The sequence below is a fragment of the Eublepharis macularius genome, chromosome 17 (genome assembly GCF_028583425.1).
Source record: "Eublepharis macularius isolate TG4126 chromosome 17, MPM_Emac_v1.0, whole genome shotgun sequence".
NCBI lineage: Eukaryota > Metazoa > Chordata > Lepidosauria > Squamata > Eublepharidae > Eublepharis > Eublepharis macularius.
In genome coordinates, this window is record NC_072806.1 from 25,433,919 (window position 1) to 25,443,216 (window position 9,298).

A 9,298-nucleotide genomic window follows, 5' to 3' on the forward strand; every position below is an offset into this window, starting at 1 on the left:
TGGCACCAGTTGGCATCCTGGTTTGGAGGACATGAGCTAGGCTGCAGTTTATATGTTGAAATTCCATACATAAGAACACACCCCACTCAAAGGACTGTGGATTGGCAATGGCAGGGCTAAGATAATCTTTCACTCAAAGAAAAAGAGTCTTCTCAAAAACTAGACGGGCATCTTCGGGTCCCACGAACAGAAGAACACTACTGGAGCAAGTCCCATGGTTTGGAGCCAAGCCCATAATTAGCAAATAAGCATGATTCATTAGCAACCTCTGTCTCCACCAAATAACCTTTAAAAGGTTTAGAAGCTGAGAAGTATTTTGCTCCATGGTTCTAACTAACCATTTCATGGCAAGATCTTGTTTCACAGATAAGGTAACCTTCATGATCAGCTTGGCCATGACAAAAGTATTTCTGAAAGCCAGAAGATACTGTCTTTAATTTTAAGAACATTTGGCATCGTTACTTTTTAAAGAGCTTACATTAATTCCAGCACTGTTATTGATACAAGTCAGTGAGGTGGAGTGGTTAGAGTGTTGGACTGGGAGATCCAGGGACGAATCTGTACTCTGCCATGGAAACTTGTTGGGTGACCTTGGGCCAATCACACACTCTTAGCCTAATCTACTTCACAAGATTGTTGTGAGGATAAAATGGAGGAGAACAGAATGATGTAAGCTGTTTTGGGTCTCTGCTGGGGAGAAAGACAGGGTATAAATGAAGTAAATTGAAAGAAAACCAAATAAGTCAAAGTCACTTGCCCATCTTGTTCTTTAAGCAACGAGACTTTCAGCGCATGGGTCAAATTAATTGTCTACAGTAGTGGTTCTTTACCTTTAATTCATTACCACTTACTAATTAAAAACAGTATTCCAGATAGGGCAACTTTATTCATAGTGGTATATTTATTCATAGTGGTATACATATGATGCATAGTGGTATACATATATAGTCATAGTGGTATACGTATGATACATAGTGGTATACATATGATGCACAGATCTCAGGTAGAGATGGGCAAGAAACAAAATACGAACCAAAATTTGCGACGAACCAGGCTGGTTCATGGTTCATGAACCAGTGGTTTGTCAGATCTCATTTCTGACGAACTGCCACGAACTTTAGGATGGTTCGTTTAGTTTGATTTTTGGTTCATCACTGCAGACAGTCTAGTGTAGATCAATCAATTTCCTAGGCAACAGGGGATGGAATTCCTGCAGATCTTCTGCTGACCTGGAAGTGACCTTCTGCTGTCCCAGAAGTGACCTTCTGCTGACCTGGAAGTGACCTTCTGCTGTCCCAGAAGTGACCTTCTGCTGACCTGGAAGTGACCTTCTGCTGGCCCGGAAGTGACCTTCTGCTGACCTGGAAGTGACGATTTTCTGACCTGGATGTGATGTTTTCACGAACCAAACAAAACAGTTTGCGAACCAGAGGCAGGTTTGTGAAAGTTTGTGGTTTGTGGTTCGTGAAATTTGATGAACCATAAACCACATGGTTCATTTTCCCCCCAGTTCGTGCCCATCTCTAATCTCAGGCATGTGTTCAAATGAGATCCTTGGGCCTAATGGCCATCAGCCAATTTCTTAATGTTATGTAGGATCTCTGTTGGCCGTGTGTCACTTTTTTAGGGTCTGGAGAGAAAATCTAGGGTCTGAGACTTTATCTTCAGTGTAGGGTGAGTATTATGAATCAATTTGCTCCTCTGCTGGCTGTCAGAAGTCATGGCATGTAGGGAGGGGGGCAGTTTAAAATCCCAACCTCCTCATATTACCTTGGTAAAGCACTTCACATCAAATCTTAGAACAACTATATCTCAAAATTGCTCTTGTGACAGTGGCCATGTGTGCCGGTGATAGTCAGTGGGAAAACAGGCCAGTAATATGCAGTGGCAAAATGTGCTGGTGATATGCGGTGGTAAAACAGGCCAGTGATATGCAGTGGGAAAAGATGCCAGTGATGCAGTGGGAAAACGATGCAGTGGAAAAATGAGTGAAACGTCAACCACCAGTGCATGCTCAGTGTCTTGTACAAAAACTGAAATGAGAAAAATGGAACATCAGATTCCCAAACGTTCTTCTGAAGCAAAGGCAGCTATACTGATCCAAAACCCAGGTAATTTGGGTGACGATGGTTTTAGGGGCATCCCTACCCTTAAGAGACCTCAAGGTTAAGGGACTGGGATCAACTATTTTGTGCTGCTTAACATTCATTTATATTTTGTTTGTTGACAGTTCTGGAGTTTTGGATGTCGCTTTTGTAGGTTGTTTTGTATTGGATACACATGCCATATAACGTATTCCGGATTTGTGCATACAATCCATTTGATTTAATGTGCTATATGAGGGAAAGTGCTTGCTCATTTATTTAAAGCCCTTCAGAACCTCATGCATTGAGTCACAGAGGAGTAGTAGTTAGAAACTTGGCATGGGCTCTAGGAGACCTGAGTTCAAATCCCCACTCAGCCTTGAAATTTGCCAGTTGGCCCTTGGTGGGTCAATCACTCTTTGCCAGACTTCCCTTGTGGGGTTATGAGGGTACAGTGGAAAAGCGAAAACAAGCTACGTTGTCTAGAGATTCTTGGAAGAAGAGTTGGTTAGAAATGGGATAGCTAGTAGAAGGATTGTCTTTCACTGTATGACCCTCTGTTCCATTCGTTAGGTCAACTTCTTCTTATCTCCTCCCTTAGGGCTAACTTCTTGGCTTTCATTAGAGCTGCACTTTTAATGTAGTTTACAGGCACACTCTCTTCTGCTATTTAGCTTCTAAGTGAATCTCGCTGCCATACCTTTTAATTTTATTTATTTATTTTATTTTTTTTTCAATTTATATATCGCCCATCCCCAGGGGCTCTGGGCGGTGAACAGTTAAAATCGATAAAAACAAAAACTAAAATCAATATACAAATAATAAAACAAATTAACAATGTGCTTTGAGGGTTGTTTTTATATTGGGGATTACTTTTTTTTACAATCTTGTTTTGTTGAAAGGGTTATCAGCCACCCAAGTGCATGTATGACGAAATGGGACGTACATATAATTCGAACAAACAAAACCAGCCCTAAAACCCAGAGAATCCCAGGTGAGAATTGCAATAGGGTGAGATTTTTCTGCTCGAGTCTGGGATGTTGCGTCTGGGATGTCAGAATCGTCACAAGGTTGTGGACATGTCGTTTTTAGAGCACATAACTGGATGAGACCAAGTAGCCATCTAGACCCATTTCCTACAATGTTTGCAACCATGTGAATCATATCACATTAGGACAAATGAGGATTCAAATGACTTTATGCACGTGTGGTTGTGTTTTCCAGGCTTCTCTTTGAAATGCTTTGCACCCGGCTTCTCATGCATTGTTCTCCCCCACCTCTTGAAACTTTTCTTTTTAGAAAATGGCCCCCAAAGCGGTGTCATACAGAGTTAAGCTTGTGCTTTTGAAGCTGTTTTAATTAGTAACTTGCAACAAATAAACTCTGCAAACTCGCTGCCCTTGGAGATTTTTCTTCCCTTTATTGCTTTGCCTTCTCTTTTGTGGGACTTGTGTAAATCTTCCTTTGATAGCAATGCTACCTGCCTTGAAGTCATAAGAGAGTAGTAATGATGGAGCAGAGAAGCCCCCCCCCATCGTTGCTGTATTTTATTTCCTCCTTGAAGACTGGTTGGTCCAAGCCATCCTCAAACACTCACAGATATTCTTTGCTCTCTTTCCCTCTTTCTCTAATTTTTGTGAGCCCACGTTGTACTCACTTCTGTGTGTAAATCTTCACCATTCGACCGAGCAGAGCTTGGATTTAGGAAGCCGTGTCATTATTCCCTACAGGGGTTTCCTTCTTCCAGCAAAGATTTGTGTCTTCAGCTCCAACCACAAAACCACTTTAACCTGCCATAAAAGACTCCTCGCTGTAGAAATAGCAGTGGAGGGCAGGCCAAGGACATGTTCTCATGGCAGCTTCCCACACTCTCCGGTCGGCATTATTGAACTGCTCTGGAAATTGAGGAAGTAGGAGAAACACACAGCATAAGTTTACCTGTGGAGTGAAGCTGGATGAATCTATACACTCCAGTGGTCCTCGTTTACCAAGAATGTTCCCTAGATTCTGGTCCCTGTCTAGATTTGCCAAGTCCCTGTTGGCAACCAGCAGCTAGGGGGGACTTACTGGGTCATACAGGACTTGCTGGTGATGTCATTATGACACCCGTAACATGATGACATCACTCCCCATGCAACTGGAAATGATGTCAGCACGATGGTGGTGGATGCTGGGGACAGAACTCTAAACCATAGAGTCCTCCAAACCATGGAGTGTGTCCTCAGCATCCCCTAGAGATGTGCTGACATCACTTTTGGGCACATGGAGAGTGATCAGTGCATCAGGATGCTGCTAAAGTCCCTCCTGTCTCCCACCATTTGTTCCTCCACTGGCCAGCTGAATGACAGTGGGAAGTGCCCACTGGCAGTAGAGGATCTCCTGCCAGCAGCAGGGGAACAGTCAGCCTCTCCTGTCCTTGATAAATCCTGATTCTGCCTTGCCTTGTTAAAATGTTTCATCTAAGATATTAGAGGGTCACTTTCAGGATTTAACTCCTCCCCCAGAATTAAATCTCCAAATATGGGGTAAACATATAATTTTTAGAGCTCTATAATTGGATCAAGGAGCCCCGTGGCGCAGAGTGGTAAGCTGCAGAACTGCAGCCCAAGCTCTGCTCACGACCTGAGTTCGATCCTGGCGGAAGCTGGGTTCAGGTAGCCAGATCAAGGTTGACTCAGCCTTCCATCCTTCCGAGGTCGATAAAATGAGTACCCAGTATCCTGGGGGTAAAGTGTAGATGACTGGGGAAGGCAATGGCAAACCACCCCGTAAAAAGTCTGCCAAGAAAACATCGTGATGCAATGCCCCCCTATGGGTCAGTAATGACTCGGTGCTTGGTCAGGGGACTACCTTTACCTTTATAATTGGATCAGACCAAGGGTCCTACTGGTCCTCTTTCCTACAAGAAAGGCCCTCTTTGGCTTTATAAACAGGACATGGAGGCCTCTCTTTGTCATAGCCTCTAGCAACTGGGATTCATATGTATACTGTCTCTGAACATGGAGGATCAATGGATTTGAGCCACTGATAGACCTATCTTCCATAAACTTCTTCAGCTCTCTTAGAAACCATCAAAACTCTACAAAATGAGCCCAGTGGTCCCATAAATGAAAATGTGTTGAACAAGCCATGTACGAGTATGAAGGCAACACACTTTGGCAACACACATGCTAAAATTGGAATGCTACAGAGAAGATTTGCATAGCCCTTGTGCTACGATGATACGCAAATTTGTGAAGCATTCTACAAGTAAGACGGTCAGGCTCCAAGTGGACAGCTAGCTGAAAAGTGTTCCATCCATGAGGAGCTGCTGCAACAAAGGCCCTGTCACTGGCCACTCTGCCTCGCTTCTGATGGGAACACACAGGTAAGAGGACAAATCTTGCCAGGCAGTCTTGGTGGGGAGGAAGCATTCCAAGTGCTCTGATCGCATACTTGCTAGGACATAAAGACACCAACACTTAAATGGTGCCAAGAAACAAATCTTTCTCTTTTTGGGTATGAAATTTCCAAAAAAGTATTCTCAGCACATCCAGTTTTTAAATGACAGTTTAAGTGGCAGTTTGATTGCCTCCGTTTAGCTGATTGCGGCTATCTTGTACATTTTTAATCTTATATTGTATTGCTGTACTGGTGTTTTAAACAGTTTTAAGGTGTAAAGTTTTATATGCATGTTTTTTTATTTGTTGTAATCCGCCCTCAGCCTGCCTGTGAGGGGAGGGTGGAATAAAAGTCAAAAGTCGAAAGTCGAAAGTCGAAAGTCGAATGTTGAAAGTCAATTGGCTTAGAATTCAACTCTCTGTTGAATTCTAAACCAATTAAAGCTTCCACTCAGCCTTCCATGGCAACCCCCAAGAGTGCATTGCAAGAACCAGCCTAGATGGGACCAGAGCATGGATAAGGGCCACCATATTCCATCAATAAATGAACAGTTGCAGCTGGGATGAAAGGCAGAGGCATTAAGTACTAAATAGGACAGCTGGGCTTCCGTCATTAGGTCTGGAGTCCTATTGCCCAAGTGTGCAAATCTACTCCTTAAGAAGGAGAGCCAACATCCAGAACAGGCTGTCTCCTTGAATATTGATCATCAGCGTAACTGACCAACAGCACCTCAGTCTTGTCTAAGGGGATTAGGGTGAGAGAAAGTAGTTTCTCCTTAGGGCCACCCAGTGGGTGATTTGAGCAAGAGTTCCCTGGACCATAACAAGAGCACTGCTGGACCAAAGGCCCGTCCACTTCCTAACAGTGGCCAGCCAGATGTTTCCAGGGAGGCCACCTGAGCACAATAGCCCTTCTCTGGTATATGTCTCCAACATCTGGTATTAAAAGAAAGAATGTGTTTGTACATAGAGGTTCCATTCCAACCTGTCCTAGTTAATAATAACCGGATCAGACTTGATATTCCTCTATTTACCTTCCTGTCTTCCATAGCGAACTGCCAGGAGCATTTCAGAATCTCACAGGCTGAGCACAAAGGCAACAGCCTTCCACTGTTGCATGTCCCCAGCACCCAAAACTAAGAGATATACTGCCTCAGTATACACATGTTCCATTTAACATGATGAGTGTTAAACTTGATGGACCCATCTACCATGCATTTGTCAAATCCCCTGTAATTTATATTCATCCAGCATGGAAGTCAAGGGAGCATGTATAGGGGATATCGTGTGGGGCAACGATTGGCTTCCGAAGGTCTCTCATTCCTATACAGGCTTGGTAAAATTGTAAGGTTTTTACAGGGGGTGGTATTTCTTTTTCCAAAATGTTCTTTTTTTGATATAGCAATTGGTTCCTCTTATTCTCTTTTCCTCTTTCAGAAAAGGAATGATCTTTGTTTATTCATTAATTTATCTTAGAATTGTTTAAAACCATGTCATAGTGTAGATTCCCTTGCCTGTGAATTTCTGCCTGTTGCTGTGCCACTGTAAAACAAAGGGTAAAAAGCTGTCTGGTGCAGCAAGGATATGTTCAGACGAGTCCTAGATTGGTGTTTATTTCTTTAACGGCTCACCTTGTTCTTAATTTTTCAACTATGTTTGTAGTATGTGTGTAAAGTGCCACCAAGTCACAACTGACTTATGGTGACCCCAGCAAGGGGCTTTCAAGGCAAGTGAGAAGCAGAGGTGGATTGCCAATGCCTTCCTCTGCAGTGTCTTCCTTGGTGGTCTTCCATTCAAGTACCAACCCTGCTTAGCTTCTGAGATCTGATGAGATCGGGCCATACCATGCCGCCTTCCCTCCCCATTCTTGTGGTATATAAATAAATAAATACATTACTTCTTAGTGATCTAAATCAAATCTTCCTTTTGAGGACTCGATTTGAAACTGACTCAAATTCCTAAAAAGGGGAATGAGAATGGATCACTGTAGTTCAGGGAGAAAATTGGCAAGGAGAAATTAAGAGAATTCCACTTAACAATTCTACAAAATTGCTGGTGGCAGATACAGGCCATAAATTAATTTTGAATTGTTGAATAAGTGCAGACTGAGATCAGATCCAGGAAATACGCTATGGAGAGGAAGCCGCTGGACCCAATGGGAGCAGCTGCTCAGAAGCAACCCTACAGCCAGAATGGGATTAAGGCCAGGTGGAAACTCTGCTCATGTCAAGGCTTGGCATAGTTGCTTAGCTCGCCACTGAGCCATAACAGTTATGGTGCCTACATGCTCTCTATGAGTATGCATTTATTTAAAATATTTGTCTGCCTCCTTTCCATCTAACTCGGGCTCACAGGGCAGTGAACAATTATGTATATACTATTAACAAAGCCCATTGTGTAAACAATGGGCTTGAGAGGGGTGTGGCACTGTAACAGGCTTCTCTGTTGAGGTAGCCACAGGGACGGAGAAGGCTGATGCAGTGGCGTGTCCCTTCCAAGGCCCCGCAGCGGCTGCAGGGAGGCCCAGCATGGCACTGCGCCCCTCCCAAGGCCCTGCAGTGGCTGTGGAGGTGGCAAGGAAGCCCAGCACGGTGACGCAGCCCTCCCAAGGCCCTGCAATGGAGTTCTTGGGAGGGCTGCACCATGGAGGCCTTGGGAAGGCTGTGTCTCCCTGCTGTGTCTCCCTGTCTCCTCCATGGTCATTGCAGGGTCTTAGGAGGGGTGCTGCGCCAGGCCTCCCCGCCGCCTCTGTGGCTGTTGCTTCTCCAGGCTTCTCTGTTGCCATGTTACCGACAACTCACTGAACCTGTGCCAGGATAAAAAGTGAGTCATCAGCAACACAGCTTGCCTTTTATGTATTAAAGATCTGCTGTCAAATCGAAACCAAATTATGGCAGCCCCAACAAGGCATTTCAAGGCAAGTGAGAAGCAGAGGTGGTTTCCTATTGCCTTCTACTGCAGAGTCTTCCTCAGTGGACCCCCACCCCCTGCTCAGCTTCTGAGATCTGATGAGATTGGGCTATGCCATGCCAGTTTCCCTCCCTGGTGAAAAACATTAAAAATCAATTTTGAAAAATAGTGTGCGTGTGTATCCTGCAAAACCAAGAAGGAGGGTCAGTAAAGGTACACCTGGTGAAAAAGAAAACTCTTTGCCTGCTGGTGGAAGACAACAGACAAACAGGATAGATTAATCTCCCTGAGGAGAGAAGTCCTCAATTCTTGGTGCCACAACTAAAAATGTCCATACTTGGATTACGACTATATTTTTATTTATTTATTTTATTTATTTATGTCATTTATGGTCTGCCTTTCTCACTGAAACTCAAGGCGGATGACACAATGTGAGATCAGTACAGTCAATAGCAAGGAAAAGTTCATAAACAATGCCATAAGGTAAAAAAAACACAAGCTTACAAAGACATAACATTAGCAAGAATCCAATACAGAGATGAAGAAATGCTGAAACAGAAAATAAGCAATTCTAGCAATACCGAGTTGAAGAAATGCTGGAATAGAACACAAGCAATTCTAGGGCGGACATGTGAGCACATATTTAAAGCAACAGATACTACATAAGGCAACATAGTGGTGAAGTCTATGGGTGAAGTATACGGATCCTAGCTAGAGATGGGCACGGACCAAAATACGAACCAAAATTCATGACAAACCAGGCCGGTTCATGGTTCGCAAACCAGTGGTTCATCAGATCCCTTTTCTGAAGAACCACCACAAACTTTAGGCTGGTTCATTTGGTTCATTTTTTGGTTCATCACTGCAGACAGCCTGGTGCCAATCAATCAGTTTCCTAGGCAACAGGGGATGGACTTCCTGCAG

At 43.8% G+C, this 9,298-nt stretch overlaps 1 non-coding gene across 1 annotated transcript; it reads left to right on the forward strand.

Annotated features, from left to right (window-relative positions):
- Positions 1-5,234: 5,234 nt before the first annotated feature.
- On the forward strand, positions 5,235-5,337 carry LOC129345117 (U6 spliceosomal RNA). The gene has a single exon (XR_008598442.1). It is a non-coding gene; the product is annotated as a U6 spliceosomal RNA (small nuclear RNA).
- Positions 5,338-9,298: the final 3,961 nt, after the last annotated feature.